Here is a 20,434-nt window from a genome sequence, read left to right on the forward strand (position 1 = left end):
TTTCGCGCGTCTGTAAATTTTAGCCAATCTTCGGGATTTCGCGTTCTTCTGAACTTCGCATGCTTTTTCCGTTGCCTCTGCAACAGCGTTCGGACCTGTTTTGTGTACCATGGGGGATCAGTTCCATCTCTTACCAATTTATGAGGTATGAATCTTTCAATTGCTACTATATCTTTGGTTCAAATGGCTCTGAGCACTATGGGACTCAAGATCTATGGTCATAAGTCCCCTATAACTTAGAACTACTTAACCCTAACTAACCTAAGGACATCACACAACACCCAGACATCACGAGGCAGAGAAAATCCCTGACCCCGCCGGGAATCGAAGGCGGGAATACTATATCTTTGAATTTGAGCCACATCTCGTCTACATTTGCATAGTCAGTTCGGAAGGAATGGAGATTGTGTCTTAGGAAGGCTTCTAGTGACACTTTATCCGCTTTTTTAAATAAAATTATTTTGCGTTTGTTTCCGGTGGATTTGGAAGAAACGGTATTGAGCCTAGCCACAACGACCTTGTGATCACTAATCCCTGTTTCAGTCATGATGCTCTCTATCAGCTCTGGATTGTTTGTGGCTAAGAGGTCAAGTGTGTTTTCGCAACCATTTACATTTCGCGTGGGTTCGTGGACTAACTGCTCGAAATAATTTTCGGAAAAAGCATTTAGGACAATCTCAGAAGATGTTTTCTTCCTGCCACCGGTTTTGAACAAGTATTTTTGCCAACATATCGAGGGAAGGTTGAAGTCCCTACCAACTATAACCGTATGAGTGGGGTATTTATTTGTTACAAGACTCAAATTTTCTCTGAACTGTTCAGCAACTATATCATCGGAGTCTGGGGGTCGGTAGAAGGAGCCAATTATTAACTTAGTTCGGCTGTTAAGTATAACCTCCACCCAGACCAATTCGCACGGAGTATCTACTTCGACTTCACTACAAGATAAACCACTACTGACAGACACAAACTCTCCACCACAATTTTAACAGAAAAAAGGGAGGTGTTAAATTAGATAAAATTTGGACCTCAAAGCTGCAGCGTAAGAATGACTACCGATTACTTTCAAATGAGAACGTTGACATTACCAGAAACAATTTCGTAGCCGACGTCACTTGATGGACTTTGGTACCCTCTATACTGCTCATGTATTCGGCACTTTCTCGACTTTTGGTTGCAGTTCACCACTTCACCTCTAAAGATGTCTCCCGCAGTCGGAGAGGAAACGTTAGGAGAAAGTTTTATACATCGCCCACGGCCTATTACCTCAGACATCTTAACTGATTTGATGGCCACTGTTTTTTGGATTTTCCAAGAAATAAACCTAATAGATTACTTGGAACAAACCAGAACGATAACTGGACCCTGTTATGCTTCACTGTTGGATCGTTTGAAGCTTACATTTTCTGAAAAAAGGAAAAAGGGTGAAACGCGCAAGAGAGCACTTTTACCAAGATAATGCACCATTTCACGCACCAGCGATAACAATGTTGAATGTTAATGAACTGGGCTTTGAATTGATTTCCCATCCACCCTAATCACCATACGTAGCCTCAAGTGACTTCTTCCTGCTCCCTAATTCGAATGGAAATGGAGAAAAAAATGTTCTATTGAAAGGGTACAGTACCGCCCGACATTGAAAATAGGTACAACATACTTCATTATTTTTGTCAGAAGAACACATTTTTTTTTGTAAAATATTTCAATTTCAATTAATACAGCGAAGCCAGATACCAGTGTGGGAAAGAATGACAATTTATTTATTTAATTGATCACATGTGCACTCCCACAAAGTAAATCCCTACATCCAGTTTGGTGAGATCTGTGAAATGAATGAATGTATGGTCGTCTGCTAACCGCAAATAGTGAATGTGAATATATGATCATCTTTGAGTCGATCCTTTGGCCACCTTTGGTGGGACCAAAGAGATGAAATTTACCAGAGCTTTGAGCGCCTGAAATGTGGCTGACCAATACGATAGCAAGGTGCTTCCCCCACCTCGACAGAGATGGGAGAGGACCTCGAGAACGACCATGTTTCAGCACTCTGCCGCTGGATCTTGTGCTGTTAAGACCTGTTTTAGTTGTGCTCCGTAATGACGAAAGAGTGGAGACATGGTATGCATGTGGAATATTTAAGGGTAGTTTGAAATAATAATTTCTCGATTTCAGGAACTTTTGTGGGGGGAATTAAATGTCAGGCAGGTAATATTAAAGGGATTGTAGGAATCTTCGGAAGTGACCAACGGTCACAGTGAAACCACGTGTAGCATTAAGTTGAAATACTTCCGTGTGCTTAAGTTAAGCTGAATTACTAGCGTGTGTACAATAAGTTGAAATATTTAAGAAATAGCGTGTGTACCATAAGTTGAAATATTTCAGAAATGGCGTGTGCAGGACTTGAAATTAGAGACGAGTACTACCACGTGGTGAGTACTGTGTGAGTCTCAATCTGTGTATGAGACAAAGGATAAAGAGAAGTACTCGTCCATGGTATCAGTTGAGGACTCGCGTGTGTGATGTTCTTAATGTTAAATTGTGTGATATGATTCCGTGTGACGCTAGATTTAAACTCTGAGAGAGAATCAAGGTGAGTCGGCTGTCTATCCAGCAACGCCACTTGGCTTGCATTGCACAGGAAGACGTGCATATATCTCCAGAGTTCACAGTAGGAAAGTAGAATTACAAAGTGGGGCAGTGTCGTGTGAAACTGGGATAAATATTAATTGAAGTGGGAAAGCTGAAAATGAAAATGTTGTAACCAATCTTTGTGTAGCATTTCATGTTGTAGTGTGGTGTATGTCATGTAATTTGGGTATGTGTGGTTTGCATGGGAGAGTAGCGAGGTAGTTTCAAAAGATTAGTGGGTTATGCTTGTTCCTTCGGTACCGCTCGGTCTGGAGGAAAGTTTAGTGATGATGATTGTGAGAGTCGAAGTGTGAGGTATAATAAAAGATCCACCATCCTATCCAGAAAGTGCACTATAGCGTTAAAAATAATTACGAGACCATAATATAGAGATTCACCATTGTAAAGCCAGGCCCACTGGGCGGAATTTCTCATGTGTTATTGTTGTAGGTTGTAGAATTTGTGTGTTTAGGTTAGAGAATTTATCGGAATAAATAAGATAGTGAAAAGAAAAAGATTGGTGGACTTTTACTTCGAATTGTATGTTGTCATAATGTCCCGAATTTATGATGTGTGCGGTGGCCACGTGTTGACAAAAGCCGTTAAATAAAAGACAAAAGGAAAATGTGGTATTACCAGTGCGTAGTGTACAGTCAGAGTTCTGTAAATTACTGATAGTCAGATGCGTGTTTCCGTTGCGTATTAATCATATAGGAGGATAACTTGTAACTTAAGTGTTACTCGATAAATTAAGAATGAATCCACTCGCTTGGCAGACCACTCATCTTGCAGGCCTGACTGCTTGATGCCACAGTATGAGCAAGGCATGTGGGAGCCTCTCACTATGAATAAGTGTCTGGAAAAGCATCGCTGCCACGATAGATGGCACTGATGAATGAAAGTTCTTCTGACCACGTGCCGTGTTTTTCTTGTGCGTTTCAGACTGTGCGATTGATGCAGCGTACTGTAAGCAGCAGAGTGGTTCGGTACTTATGTCGAGAACAAGACGAGATGGTGGCTGTGTACGACCAAGCACATAGGAACGGTCGAGAGGCAGCACACTATACAAAAACAAGTACCTTCACAGACACCAACTACGTCACAGTACATTTCAAGCCCTTTTTGGGCGATTGTATGATCATGCGTCCTCTCAGAGAGACGAACGTGTGGGGAGACGGGGGACGGTGTGTACATCAGATTTGGAGACCGGGTTCCACAGGAAATTGAGACGAGCCCTAGTACAAGCTCTAGGCAAGTGGTCCGCCAACATGGTGTAAGCCAAAGTACGATTATATGTATCCTGCATGACAACCGCTACTATACCCACCACCTGCAACGAGTGTAGGATTATTTAGAGCGGATTTCCCTCTATGGGAAGGATTTTGTCGTTGGATTTTGCACCAGACCATCATAATTATGGGATTTCTGTCATCAGTTCTCTTTATCGACGAAGCAAACCTTACCAGAACTCTCATCATCAGTCTGCATAATCGTCATCTGAGGGCTACAGACAGTCCTCGGGGAATGGTTGAGGTGTTTCATCACCACCGGTTCAGCATCAATGTGTGGGCAGGGATTCTTGGCGACTGCATACTTGGACCGGTTATTATTCAACAACGTCTGGACGTACCTGGACTTACTGCAGAACATTCTGGCTGGGCTGCTTGAGAATGTGCCTTTGGCAATAAGAAACGTTTTTTCTTGCATTTTTCCCCGTCTTATGAAGCCACCTTCATACGTATTTACCAATGTCATTTAAAGCGTTATCAGAGCACAATTGGAATTTGCTTAAAAGTCGTGTAGGCTGCACTTCAATGACTTCCAGCACGGGGACCAAGTACAGAGATCTCACTCGAGCGTGGATCTTCGCATTAGTGTGCTGGAAAGTGTGGGAGGCGACAGGTGTCAGGCATACGCGCCTCCTGACGGAATGCTCGGCGCACACTCGAGTTCCAATTAATTACGGAGCCGAGTCTCAGGTGCGGCCGAGCGGTTTCTGCGATTGCGTCCGCGAGTGCAAACTTGCGGGGAACAGGCGGCGCCAGATTGTGCGTGCCGCCGCCCCGTGCTGTAATTTGCCGGAGTGGTTAGTTTACACTTAGAGCCGGCGCGAAGTTGGGCCGCAGTGCATCTCCTCCGCAGGGCGGCCGAATCTGGCCCGGGGGCGCCATCGCGGGGCGCCAGCGCGCGTTAAATCGCAATCACCGCCGCAGGCCTGAAGACGGCGCGGCGCGCCTTGTTCGAAACTCTGGCAGAATGGCAGTTGGAAAGCGACGGAGGGTGCACAGAGCAAAGGGAGGCCGAGCGTTATACCCCACGTCATTTCGTGAACAGTTGGCTGCAGAGTTAGGGGAATTTTGGGTGCAGGGCCATTGTAGGAACAAATGAAGCCGGCAGGAAAAGGAATTTGTTGGCACTAATTTGTTTCTTTTAATGTCTGAAAGACGTGTGATTCCTGTTTCACAGTTTTTGTCTTCGGTCTTGTAATTAGTTTCATGCGGCCCACCAGCATTTTCTCTTCTGTATCAGTGTCTTTCTGTCTAACGATTTCATCCAGCTTCCTCAATTACTTGTCGGATACACTCCAAACTCTTCCTTCCAACAGTTCTTACCCTCTACAGCTCCCTCTAGTGCTACAAAAGTTATCCCCTGGTGTTTCAACTCATGTCCTGTCATTCAGTCCGTTCTTGTCTGCTTTCCTCGCCGATTCTGCAGAGAACGAAATTTTTTATCAGTACGCCCAATTTTCAACATCCGTCGACAGCATCTCATCTCAAACGCTACGATTCACTTTTTTCGTGCTTTTCCCTTGATTCACTTCCACACTACGCAATGCTCCAGACATACCTTCTCAAAAAATTATTTCTCACATTAAGGACGATGTTAGCTAGTAGTAGATTTATTTTAGCGAAGAATGCTGTCCTTACCTATGCTGATCCTTCTTATTTTGTCCTTGCTTCGCCCGTCATGCGTTTTTTTTGCTCCCAAGGTAGCAGGATTCCTATTCTTCACCTGCTATATTGTCCTCAATTTTGATGTTACGTATATCGCTAATCTGGTTTCTGTTATTCCTTATTAGTTTCGTCCCCTTGTTTGTCTCAATCTCAATCCATATTCTGTGCCAATTAGACTTTCCACACCGTTCAACTAGTCCTATAATTGTTTCTCGCTTGAGGATAGTAATGTTATTAATGAATCTTATCATCTTACTATTACTCTGAATTTTAATTCCACTCCTGAATCTTTATTCTATAACCATTATTGCTTCTTCGATGTACAGGTTGAATAGGTGGAGAGAAGGACTGAATCATGTCTTTCACAATGTAAAATCAAAGAACCATGTTCTTGATATTCCATTATTATTATTCACACTTCGCTCTTGTACATATTGTATATTGTACATATTACACATATTCTATTTCCCTTTAGCAAATAACCATTTTACTGTGATTTTCCAACATCATGTTGGAACTCTTTCACAGATCCTGCTAAAAATGTTGATTTTTCTTAATCCTTGTTGCCATTATCAACCTCAACCTGAGAACTGCCTTTTTGGACGCGTAAAGCTTCAAACTTATCTTCATCTGGGACATCCTTTATTTTCTTTTCCATTATTCTTCAAACAATTCTTGTCAGAAACTTGATTGTCCGATAGTTCTCAAATTTATGTGCTTGATGTTTGGATCATATTTTACAAAAGGATCACATATTCTACACACAAACTTCAATAGTCATTTGGTCGTCACGTTCCTCAGTAACGAAATTATGCTATGTATCTCTTCAGCATTACTTGGCTGTGTCTCCCTAATATTGTAGCCCACATGCCTTCCAAATCGACAGCCATTTCTTTATATAACATGTCCAGAGACAGTTTTTCACCCACCTCAAGTGTAATCTTTCCGCCTTTCCGCTTTCCTTCTGCATTTAACGATGCTATTATGTCTGCGCTCTTAATGTTGACGCCTTTGATTTTAATTTCATCGCCGGCCCTGTGGTCGAGCGGTTCTAGGCGCTTCAGTCCGGAACCGCGCTGCTGCTACGGTCGCAGGTTCGAATCCTGCCTCAGGCATGGATATGTGTGATGTCCTTAGTTTAGTTAGGTAGTTCTAGGTCTAGGGGACTAATTACCTTAGATGTTATGTCCCATAGTGCTTAGAGCCATTTAATTTCATCAAAACTTCTTTTGGTTTTACTACAGGCTTAATCTTTCCTTCCGACCACTATTTCGTTGTCTGTTTCTTCACACTTTCCCTAAAGCCATTTCGCTTTAGATTGCCTGTACTTCCTGTTGGTTGCATTCTTCTGTATTCCTGTCTTTTCCTGAAAATTTCGTACTTCCTTCTCCCCAAGAATATTTTGTATTTTTTCTGTTACTCACGGGTTTTACGCAGTTATTTTCCTTGTATGTATAGAGGTCTCCAAGGAGGAATGGTCAGTAGTCAGGGATATGACGGGAACGATCATTCAAAGGAAAAAATTCTAGTAAACATGGTCTATAAATTTATACCTTAAGAGCTGTGAGCACTTCTTCATCTTCGATACTATGAAGCAAGTATCTTCTACTACAGGCTCGTTGCCTTCCATATTTTGGGAGGAGGTAATATGGACCAAAACAAAGAAAAAATGTGTAGTAAACATGGGCTCTAATATGCATGCCTTAGCAGCTATGAGCAGTTGTTCATCTTCGCTACTGTGAACACATCTCTTCTACTGGACCTGTGCTCATAGCTTTGAAGGTGTACATTTTAGAGCCGATGTTTACTAGACTTTTTTTCCTTCGAATGATCTTTCCTAAAAATGGTTCAAATGGCTCTGAGCACTATGGGACTTAACATCAGAGGTCATCAGTCCCCTAGAGCTTAGAACTACTTAAACCTAACTAACCTAAGGACATCATACACATCCATGACCGAGGCAGGATTCGAACCTGCGACCGTAGCGGTCGCGCGGTTCCAGACTGAAGCGCCCAGAACCGCTGGGCCTCACTGGCCGGCGTTCCTAACATATGCCTGAATACTGACCATTCCTCCTGGGACTACCGTTTGACCATCTTCTTCGATTACCGTGTTTAGAGACGCTCATTTCTCTCGACTGAACTACCTACTATGGTATCACAGTAATTATAATTGCAGAAACTTCAAAGGCACATCACCATTCCAAAATGCTTTAGTTTTCCACTTCCTTAAATATTTATTATTCTACTGAACATTTAAATTTTTGTGATTCGTGAAGTTTTCCCGGAGTAGTGAATATTCAGTGAGGTTTCGGGATTGCATCTGGATCATGTTGACCTTTTGCCAGAATATTTGGGCTGGCAACAGTCGGCCTTTAGCCGTGACACGGCTCGGACAAGCGGTGCGCCGAACAACACTCCGCACTTTGTTTACTCGCTGCGGGAGGTACTGCGTTCTTCGTTGTGATTTAGAAAAAAATGGTTAAAATGGCTCTGAGCACTATGGGACTCAACTGCTGTGGTCATAAGTCCCCTAGAACTTAGAACTACTTAAACCTAACTAACCTAAGCACATCACACACATCCATGGCCGAGGCAGGATTCGAACCTGCGACCGTCGCGGTCGTGCGGTTCCAGACTGTAGCGCCTTTAACCGCTCGGCCACTTCGGCCGGCTGTGATTTAGAGTTATCACTAGATACGGCATTCTCTTACCGCCAGGCGACGGTGAAAATCACGTTGAACGATTCCTACGCGAGTTCAAAGGCTTATGAAATCGAACGGTTTTTGAGAGACGACATGCTTGTCGATCCGCACGAACTGATAGGCATCCATCTGTCTATCACTTCCAGTACAGTCTATCTCAAGATGAGGAACGAAGAGGCATGTGACAACCTAGTCCGACGTTCCACCAACGTCTACCGCTTTCGCCATCCAGACGGTAACGTCAGCACGGCTCAAATGGTTCAAATGGCTCTGAGCACTATGGGACTTAACATCTATGGCCATCAGTCCCCTAGAACTTAGAACTTCTTAAACCTAACTAACCTAAGGACATCACACAACACCCAGTCATCACGAGGCAGAGAAAATCCCTGACCCCGCCGGGAATCGAACTCGGGAACCCGGGCGTGGGAAGCGAGAACGCTACCGCACGACCACGAGCTGCGGACATGACTGAAGCTCCTCAGGATAAAGACCAGGTGACGCAACCCATTGTGCGAAGACGCACCGTCACCGACCCATCCCCCTCTCGGTGGCTGGGCTGCTGAAATGGAGGCAGAAGACGCACCAGGCGTCGTTGACGCTCCTCCACCTCATAGGACTGGAGCCCTATTTGGCGAGAGAATAACACCAGCTGACGGACCGCGTTAAACATGCGGCCCCATTACCACTTGCATCTACATACTCCGTATTAAGATGTCCCCATCCTACCGTGTGGTTACAGTCAACGTTATCGTCGGATGGCGGACGGCCTTCGTCCGACATATGGTCAGATAGCAGAAAAGTGGAGTTTGGTGTAGCTCCATAATCAACAACCATATGGTTGGGGCAGACGTCTTGTTGGTGCTAACGGTAGCCGGAGGCACTGTGGGAGAGATGAGCGAAACGTCCATCTCGTCATCGATAGGATTCGACGCCGGAGCCTGCTGATTCACAGTGCAAAAGTAACACAGTGGGAGTCATAGGAGAGCGACGTCTCCTACCGGCGCCTCAACCGGTCTGCTTCGGAGACTTTCCGAACGAACATGGCTTTACTGTCCACAACCTTAAAAACTGAACAGCTGGCTATCGTATATGAAACGTGGCGGCTCGGTTTGCTGACCTAACTACCTCTGCCCCCGGTACTGGTAGTTACCTCTCTTGTGACTTATCTTTGGTTTTTCTGGTTTAGGTGTGGAGATATCTTCTGGTAAACCTTCCGGGATGTAAGGTCGTGGTCCATGAAACTCTTCAGCTCCTAACGTTTCGTCCAGAGCTGTTGTGTTCTGCGTTAGGTGTGGAGGCTCGGCACTGTGGGTGAGTTGTGAGCCGCACGTACGGAAGGGGGAGGGCTGGAGCAGCAATACCTGCGGGGAGGTTTGGTTGGGCAGTTTGGAATGGACAACGCAAAAACCCAGCCGGATCGTCGAGCGACTTGTCGAATGTTGGACAGCCGCTAAAGAAGGTGACGAAAGTCGTGCTGCGGAGCTCTGGTGACAAGGGCTTCCTCCTGTTATTTGAGGAGGAGTTAAAAGGATAATTCATGGTGGGGAGACTGCACCATAACATACTGCCTATGGACATTCTGGCGCTGTGCTTTTATTGTTTAAAATTGGCGCAATATTATTGTGTTGTGTTAGGTGAATAATGTGTGTTCGTTTATTCTGCAATGTGCCTTGGCTTGAGAGTGGCCAATTGTTGTTAGTGCGTCGTCTTCTTTGAAGCTACGTGTTTCTGTTAATTGGTAAACCGCTTGTGTGCACCCGCTTGGAGTAAGATGTTATGTTTCAAATCGCTCTGAGCACTGTGCCACTTAACATCTGAGGTTATCAGTCCACTAGATTTAGAACTACTTAAACCTAACTAACCTAAGGACAACAAACACATCCATGCCCGAGGCAGGATTCAAACCTGCCACCGTAGCAGCAGCGCGGTTCCGGACTGAAGCGCCTAGAACCGCTCGGTCACACCAGCCGGCCTTTGATGTTATGGATTGAAGTGGTAGCACCTGTGAGTGGCATTGTACCCGGTGGCAATGTCGTGATATTGCGTATGAATTTGAAATCTACTTGTGATTTAGCAAAGTGTATTTACTATAACCTATGTTGGTGTGTTTTAGTCATAATTGAATTACGTAGGGCTACTACTGAGTGAAATTTTCTGCCTTGCTTAAGGGTTTAACTGCAACTGCTCTGTTTGTACCTGCATCTTGTCAGTTACATGTACTCGCTTATTATCTTATCTAGACAGAGGCGTATGTATTTATTGTGTACGACAGATCCATTCTACTTATCTCTTTAAATTTTAGCGAGTTTCCCCTGATCTGATTAACAGCCTTGTGAAGGTATATATATGTTTAAGTTTAGCTTTAAGTAGTTGTTTTATCTAAGGTTACGAGTTGTATTTACCTTGCTAAAGTGAGTATCATCATTTGTGAGTGTATATTCTGTTATTGTTTGAAGGTGCTACCTCGCGTATGATTTATGTTCACAGTTGATTGCGAAACATGCTAGTCTACCTTGGTGTTTGCAGCCGTGACGTCTGGGCCGCTACCTTGGCGGCATCCTGCCCATCGCCCGAGGTCTAAGTTACAGCCGCGGGAGCGCTGTGCCGCATCGTCTGTCATACCTAGCAAAAGTCGAGTAGTTGTCTTGTTTCTTGGAGTTATGCCTGGGTTGAGGTACTGCCGCCAGGATTGTAGGCTGTGGAGTTTGGTGGCATTAAGTTATGAACTTTGTAAATTACAATTAGAATATCATTTTTTTAATGTTATGAACTCAGAAGATATGTGTTGATTGAATACTGTTTCCTTTTGCTTATACCGGTAAATCTCAGTAGTTTCACTTTATAATCCTGATGGTCTTCATGTTATTAATCTGGACTTTAACTGATCACTATATTTTCTTACATAAATGTTAATTTGGCAAAAAGACGAACTATCTGAAGGTTTCCCTTCCAAGCCCGCATCTCGTGGTCGTGCGGTAGCGTTCTCGCTTCCCACGCCCGGGTTCCCGGGTTCGATTCCCGGCGGGGTCAGGGATTTTCTCTGCCTCGTGATGGCTGGGTGTTGTGTGCTGTCCTTAGGTTAGTTAGGTTTAAGTAGTTCTAAGTTCCAGGGGACTGATGACCATAGATGTTAAGTCCCATAGTGCTCAGAGCCGTTTCCCTTCCAAGTGTTGATGTTTATTTCTTTCCCATCCTCAACCTGATACTGGGTTTCACTATATGATGACAGCCCCGCAGGCAGCAACAACCAAGTAAGAAGGCACGTGTTCCTGTGTTCAATTTTAAGCTGGCAGACTCCATTCAGGATACCGTGGATTTCGAACGTCTTCCACACTTCGGTAACGTGACTGACGAATTTGCCGTAAGGGTTAAAGGCAACTACCACAACGTCCGACGGCTCCTCAAACGGGGGTCCGAAAACCCTCAACGTTTGGAAGCCCCTATACGGCCGACAGTCGGAACTTGAGAACCACGCGCACAGCTCTTCATTCGCCATTTTTATATATACATATCGAAAATTGAATCCCGAGAAATCTTGCTCTGGGAGACGCATTTCGTCCCGTACAAACAACTGAACTTCATACACTTTTGGTCTTGCATGGTTCAAAGAAAAAGATTATTGAATCGTGGCTCGGCGACAGCAAAACATCATGATGGTCGGATACGAACACAAGCAGCTACGCGGAAGAAAACAAATGCTCGCTCGCAAGCAGTACAACAGGTGAGACGCAAGCTATACGTGCTCGTCTCACCTTTGTCGAAAGCAGACTGTGCTCGGCTACCAGGAAGAGCCGAAGATATTTATGGATTTTTTCTTCGCCGAACTGAGGCTATTATTAAGGGTAGAGTGGGTGTTACTCGTTTTTTTTGTGTGATGACTTGAGGGTGACTAACTTTTTTGTCCGGTATTCTTATAACAACAGAAAGTTCAACAGTGATGACTGCTACTTTAGAATAGTGTGTCATTGTTGTGATATACACGTTGCTCGTAGGAAATTCAATGTCTGGTTTCCGAAATGATCGGATTGCCGCCCCAACGGTGAGGTGTTGTGCCGACCGCAATCGCAGTGCGGCCCGTGAGGACGTGTCTCGCCCGCCAGCCTGGACCGGCTGTGCCAGGGCGCCGGGGCCGGCGCGTTGGAGGGCCTCTGCGGGAACAATAGCCGCTGTTAATGGACGCTTGACGCCCCGCGCCACTGTGTACCAATTCAGCGGCACGGCAGGGAACGCGCTTTGCCAGCCAAGCGGCGGGCCCGTGCACTTACAGCGCCGGCGCACTGCTATCGCGCCAAACACGTTCATCGGGACAATGCGCAGCTGCTATTGCTTCCAACACGTTAGATTACTTTCTTACTATTACGGTGCATTCTCCTGTTTTACTTTCAGTTGAAATATGAGGCGCGGTTTCTCTTTACTGGTCTTTTGAATGCTGTAGTTATTCTTTTATTCTTATACTACTGGCCATTAAAATTGCTACACCAAGAAGAAAAGCAGGTAATAAACGGTTATTCATTGGACAAATATATTATACTAGAACTGACATGTGATTACAGTTACACGCAATTTGGGTGCATAGATCCTGAGAAATCACTACCCAAAGCAACCACCTCTGGCCGTAATAACGGCCTTGATACGCCTGGGCATTGAGTCAAACAGAGCAGGTACAGCTGCCCATGCAGCTTCAACTCGATACCACAGTTCATCAAGCGTAGTGACTGGGCGTATTGTGACGAGCCAGTTGCTCGGCCACCATTGACCAGACGTTTTCAGTTGGTGAGAGATCTGGAGAATGTGCTGGCCAGAGCAGCATCGAACATTTTCTGTATCCAGAAAGGCCCGTACAGGATGTAAAACATGCAGTCGTACATTATCGTGCTGAAATGTAGGGTTTCACAGGGATCGAATGAAGGGTAGAGCCACGGGTCGTAACAAATCTGAAATCTAACGTCCACTGTTCAAAGTGCCGTCAATGAGAACAAGAGGTGACAGGGACGTGTAACCAATGGCACCCCATACCATCACGCCGGATGATACGCCAGTATGGTGATGACGAATACACGCTTCCAATGTGCGTTCACCGTGATGTCACCAAACACGGATGCGACCATCATGATGCTGTAAACAGAACCTGGATTCATCCGAAAAAATGACGTTTTGTCATTCGTGCACCCAGGTTCGTCGTTGAGTACACCATCGCAGGCGCTCCGTCTGTGATGCAGTGTCAAGGGTAACCGCAGCCATGGTCTCCGAGCTGATGGTCTATGCTCTGCAAACGTCGTCGAACTGTTCGTGCAGATGGTTGTTGTCTTGCAAACGTCCCCATCTGTTGACTCAGGGATCGAGACGTGGCTGCACGATCAGTTACAGCCAAGCGGATAAGATGCCGGTCATCTCGATTGCTAGTGATATGAGGCCGTTGGGGTCCACCATGGCGTTTCGTATTACCCTCCTGATTCCATATTCTGCTAACAGTCATTAGATCTCGACCAACGCGAGCAGCAATGTCGCGATGCGATAAATCGCAATCGCGGTAGGCTACAATCCGACCTTTATCAAAGTCGGAAACGTGATGGTACGCATGTTTCCTCCTTACACGAGGCATCGCAACAACGTTTCACCAGGCAGCGCCGGTCAACTGCTGTTTGTGTATGAGAAATCGGTTGGAAACTTTCCTCATGTCAGCACGTTGTAGGTGTCGACACCGGCGCCAACCTTGTGTGAATGCTCTGAAAAGCTGATCATTTGCATATCACAGGATCTTCTTCCTGTCGGTTAAATTTCGCGTCTGTAGCACGTCATCTTCGTGGTGTAGCAATTTTAATGGCCAGTAGTGTATAAGTAACTTCCTATTAAATAGTTTTCTCCTAATATGCCCTCGTCCAACTAATGCTGTTTAAAGTGGTGCAACAGAAAAATCTTAAAAATCCTGATTTAGTACAGCAACAGTATACATGATTTTTCAATCAAATGACAGACCGTCTACAGGCATTACGAACAACACTGGTTAATGTTCTTAATGCCCCTATTGTTTGACGAAGGCTGGTTGTGTTTCAGTAAAGATGTTACGTACAGTTACTGAGCCAATTCTTGATTGCTGAAAAGTGTTTAAAAACTAGATCAGTGCCTCCTCAAAATTGTGCAGAAGAGGGTAATGTAATACACGCCAGTAGCTAAATGTAAATGTCGTGTGACTAGGGCCTCCCGTCGAGTAGAAAGAGGGTAATGTAATACACGCCAGTAGCTAAATGTAAATGTCGTGTGACTAGGGCCTCCCGTCGAGTAGACCGTTTCTCCGGGTGCAAGTCTTTCGATTTGAGGCCACTTCGGCGACTTGCGCGTCGATAGGTATGAAATGATGATGATCAGGACAACAAAACACCCAGTCCCTGAGCGGAGAATATCTCCGACCCAGCCGGGAATCGAACCTGGGCCCTTAGGATTGACATTCTGTCGCGCTGACCACTCAGGTAACGGGGCCAGAGACTGACAGAACAGGTCACAACATGTCGAGACACTTAAACGAGCATTTTTCGCAATCTGTGACTCAGAGCTGAACTTACCTACTACTCTTAGTGTCTCATTTCCTAATCTAAATCAGTTAGCATAATTTGATTTGTTTCGGCTACATTCCATTACCCTTTTGTTGATGTTCATCTTACCCTCAGGTGACAAAAATCATAGGGTAGAGATATGCACATACACAGACGGTGGTATGTGTAAAAGGGCAGTACACTGGCGGAGCTGTTATTTGTATTCAGGTGATAAAAGTGAAGTCGTTGTCGACATGATAATGGCCGCACGACGGGAATTTACCGATTTTGAACACGTAGTGGTAATTGGAACTGTTTGATGCATGGGACATTCCATTTCGGAAATCCTTAGGGAATTCGATACTCCGAGAACCACAGCGTCATGAGTGTGCCGAGAATACCACATTTCATGCATTACGTCTCACCACAGACAAAGCAGTGACCGATGGTATTCACTTAATGACCGAGAGCAGCGGCATTGGTGTAGAGCTGTCAGTGCTAACAGATAAGCAACACTGCTTGAAACACTGCAGAAATCAATATGGGACATACGACGGACGTATCACCTAGGATATTGCGGCGAAATAGGACGTCAATGGGCTATGGTCGCAGACGACCGATGCGGGTGTCTTCGCTAAACGCACGACATCGCCTGCATCGCCTTTCCTGGGCTCTTGACCATTTCAGTTGGACCCGAGAAGACTGGCAAACGGCGGGCGACCTGGTCGCATGAGTCCCGATTTCAGTTGGCAAGAGCTGATGGTAGGTTTCGAATGTGGCGCAGACTTCACGAAGTCGTGGATCGAAGATGTCAACAAGGTTCAGTGTAAGATGGTAGCGGCTCCACAATCGTGTGGGCTGTGTTTACGTGGAATGTTCGGCTACTCGGAAGCCATTTTCAGCCATTCATGGACTTCACGTTCCCGGACAACCATGAAATTTGCTGCATGCAATACGCCATGCCACCGGGTCACAATTGTTCGTGACTGGTTTGAAGAGCATTCTAGACAATTCGAACAAATGATTTGGCCACCCAGATCGTCCGACATATATCTCTTCGAACATTTATGGGACATAATCGAGAGGTCAGTTTATGGACAAATTCCTACGCAGGCAAAGTTTCTGCAATTATGGACGGTTCTGCAGGGGACCTCCGACGACTTGTTGCGTTCATGCCACGTCTAGTTACTGCACTACGCCGGGGAAAGGATGTCCGACACGATATTAAGAGACATCCCATGACTTTTTCACCTCAGTGTATAAGCCATTTTAAGGAAAGTATCCATTCCATTCAACAGTTCTTCCAAACCCTTTGCTATCTTTGACAAACCTTGAAGTGTTTATTTATTCTTCTTCTCCAAATTTCTCGTTAGTTTCCTTCACAATTTGCCTAACGCTCAGATCGAATAACACTGCCGAGAGGCTGCAACCGAGTCTCACTCCCTTCTCAACTATGGCTTCCCTTTCATCTCATTCCACTCTTACAGGTTTCTGGGAGTCAGGTTTGTGCATAAGTTGTAAATAACCTTTCATTCCCTGTATTTTATTCCTAGTACGTTCAGAAGTCCAAAGAGTGTCGTAAGTCAACATTGTCAAAATATTGCACTAAATCTGCAAATCGTATAAACATAGGTCTGCCTTTCTCCAATCTATCTGATCATCCCCGAGATCGACTTCTATCAGTTGTTCGATCGTTCTGTTAATAATCCTTATCAATATTTTGCAAACATGACTTATTAAACTGATGGTTCAGCTATATTCACATCTGTCAGTATCTGCCCTCTATCGAAATGGAATTATTATACTGTTCCTGAGGTGTGAGGGTATTTCGCCCATTTCAAGTATTTTGCACCCAAGATTTATCTGAGGTAATGCTGCCAACTCCAGGGGCCTTTTTTCCGCTGATGTCTTTGAGTACCCTGTCATGATCTTATCGAAATATTAGAGCGTCGCAGCTATTACGCGACTGCAGATTTTTGCAGTAAGTTTTTTACGCTATGGCAAGCTGTTTTGGAAGCCTGCAGTATAGTAGCGTTTGGTGGCGGCCGGCATGTGACCTGCCGTATGCGTCATAGCCCCACCTGTCGCTAAGGCGGACCTTGAGAATGCTCACTGTGGCACGTACTAAAATCAATTATTCACATCACCTAAGAAACTAAATAACTGGGTTAAATACTAGCTCTCCGATAACTAATTATATGTTTTCGGTCCACCTTAAACCGCTTTGCATTCATTAAGATTTCCCTGTCCTGGCTGTTTTCAGTAGTTCATCGCTACAGGGTACTCAATCAACATAATGAACCTTTCCGCCTATGTAAGGGAAACAAGTTATGTTTCTTTACGACACGAGGTCTGCGGCTTGATCCTACACCATACGTCGACCTTCTGTATGTCCATCTGCTGTTCGTTGCAATTATTTCGCGTTCGGATTTCCACAGTCATCCTCGTGGAGCTTCCACTTGAAGCTTGAAATCCTTCTACTCTTAGCAAAATTTCCACTGTTATGATTATTTTTGGTCAGTTAGGTCTGCAGCTGCTGTACTGTTTCTCTATACTGTTTCTCCGACGGTCGCTAAACCGGCAACATTATAGATAATCCTGTGTGCGCTGTGGCGCCATAGTGCAAGAATGTACTCTGAAAATTGGGAGTTTTGGTTCAGTGGCTTTGATTTCTGTCCTCGTGTCTGTCTACGTACTACCTGAAGATTTCCACTCAATTAACTAAGTGCCTTTTCAATATTAGAATAACTGAAAATGTAAATCGTGTAAGCTGAGTGCTGCTCGAATCAACTACCTTGGTATTAAGGATTCATTTTTGTCTGAAATGCTGCTTTCCGCCAAATTATTTACTAATATACTGAGTGAAGTCTTTTATGAAGTGCTGGACCTATTGATTACTTCTGCAACAGCTGTATGCGATTCTGCTGAAAGGCAACTGCCTTAGAGAGACGAAAATAAATAATTAGTCAAATACCGAACATTTGACGAATTTTTTTGTTTTCTCATGACATTCTTTCTATACACAGACTACAGCATATTTACCTTTCTAGAATTCCTGGGTTACGCTCGTTAGGGGCAAACTGTCACAGGATCGTAATGCCGAAGTCTCCTGAAGAGGTTATGGAAGGCTGTGAGGACGATGCGTTGTGGAGAGCTGTCCTAGGAGATGTTTTCAGTACTCAACGCCCTAGCTCATTCTGCACGGGATTCGCTGTTACACGCTGCTCCTTTGGGCCATAAAATTCTGCCTAATATCCTGCATTCTCCTGTTGTGGCACCTACTGACTTTCTCCTCTTTTCGTCGATAAATCATGTCATCCTAGCGAAAAATACGTAGCATTGAAGAACCAACATGTAGCAAAGAACTAAGACCATCAACACGTCTCATGGTCGCAGCTTTGTTTTTCGAGGTGATATCTATCTTACTGACCAATGACCAGCCGTGGTTATTGAAAATGACTAAAGGGATTTCACAGATTCGCTGTAGCTGCATTATTTAACACATTATCACAGGGCTCTTCACACACATAGAAAAATTCAAAAATTTTTTGACATATTACAAGTGCCCCTATGTGGCTCCCTCCTGACAATGCAGATATCAAGTCGATAATAAAGTTCTTCCCACATTTCGGCGCATCATGACCCAATCAATCTGCTCAAAGCGCTGCGAGCTCGCAATTCTGGTGAGTTGGTTAGTGGAAGAGGTATAAACACTGAATCTTTCTCAAAACCCCATACAAAAAAATCGCATTGGATTTTGTCGGGAGAGTACATGAATTGGTGATCATCACTCACATCACGATCGATCCATCGATTTCTCAATTGCCAGTTTCAGAATTCACGAAGAACATGATGGAAGGGTGGTTGATGAAGTCCACGCTTTAGGTGTCCAGTTGGAGCATGAGCCAATTTTCCAACATGTCCTGTAACTGTCTTTTTGCAGATGAAAAAGGAAGCGAAAATTTTAAACTATTAGGGTGCAGAGAACACGTTAAATTTTGATGAATCTCGAACGTGCTGCACGATGGCGTGTGGATTCTCTGTCCCCATGATTCGCTCATTGTGCCTGTTCACTGTGCCCTTTCAAGTATAACGTACGCTTTCTCGCCACCTGCTGTCATCTTGCCTAACTGCTCACTGTTGCGATCTCGTGGCAGAAATATGGAGTGCGGCTGCGACAATGCAATGCTTTTTGAGGTTTCTATATGTGTGTTTAGTTTTGTGACAATATGTCAATGTAGCTACAGTGAATTTATGAAATCGCTTCACTTAGTTACGATAATGTATTAAAAAACTAAAAACCCGCCTCGATTGCAAAAAAAGCACCTATAGCTATGGTGTTCTTTTAATCAATGACAAACGTCTTCTTAGGCACTTGTGGGTTTTATTGTTGTCCTGAAGAAGGTGTAGTTATCTACGCCGAAACCTGGGTTAACACTAGGTGCTTTTTTCGCAATCGAGGCGGGTTTTTAGTTTTTTAATACGTTAACCAACGATTGCTGACGCGCTGCGATGTTGAAGGTTCTTAGTTATGATAAGCTTGTGTATAAACTTTGGCTAGTGGTCAACAAGATAAAACTAATGGTCATGTATGGGGATTCCAGTGAAGGGGCGTACGGTAGGCCAGCTTGAGCCGCTGGACTATATTGTAGTGCTGGCTGTGGCCAGTTCTTGCCGCCAACTCACCCGGATTTCACAATTTTTTTCTTTCCCATCCATTTTTTCAACAAAAGCCCGGTGAGGTTGGCGGTCGGCGGCAGGCAGCAGCGGGCTTATGCTCATGCATTTTCATGATAAGCAAATGAAGTAGCGCCGCGCGGGCTGCCCTGTGCTGGCCAGGTCCTTCTCTGCCCCCCCCCCCCCCCCCCCGACCTCCCTCCACCTCCACCCGACATTTTTTTCTATTTCCGTCGGGAGATTTGGTGCTTCGTCGAGAACGTAAGCTCCAGCCTTAAGCCGAACTACGCACTACGCGATCCGCGCGTATTGTGAAGAAAATATGGCCGACACTGCTACTGCTGTCCGACAGGACTAGAGCAGCATCCGCTTACCGCTAAACGAATATGGACAGGAGAAAGGATTACCCACATTAGTTTCTTATGTTCATTATGGGGTCGCACACATTAGCAGGTTATCAGCCGAGGCGATTTCCACGAATACTCGATTTTATTTACAGCTATATTCTATGGCACTCATTTCGATTCAAAGTGTTAACGATTTCGGGTGAACTAACTGAACCTTCAGGCACGTCGTAGATGTTTATCATGTTATCATCTACCGCAAAATAATTTTAGTCCACTTTTTCGGAACTTCATTTCTGCTCAGGCACGCTGTTATAATTGTAGCCTAGTATAAAACTAAAGCACAAAACCACTCTTCCTTTGCCTGCTTGCCGCGTGGAGTGGCCGCGCGGTTTGAGGCGCCATGAAACGGATTGCACGGCCACTCCCGCCGGAGATTCCACTCTTCCGTCGGGCATGGGTGTGTATGTGTGTTGTTCTTAGCATAAGTTAGTTTAAGTAGTGAGTAATTCTAGGGACCGGTGACATCAGCAGTTTGGTCCCTTAGAAATTCACACACATTTGAACATTTTGTCTGATTCTGGATTCTATGAG

Source organism: Schistocerca serialis, chromosome 6, assembly GCF_023864345.2.
Source record: "Schistocerca serialis cubense isolate TAMUIC-IGC-003099 chromosome 6, iqSchSeri2.2, whole genome shotgun sequence".
Taxonomy (NCBI): Eukaryota; Metazoa; Arthropoda; class Insecta; order Orthoptera; family Acrididae; genus Schistocerca; species Schistocerca serialis.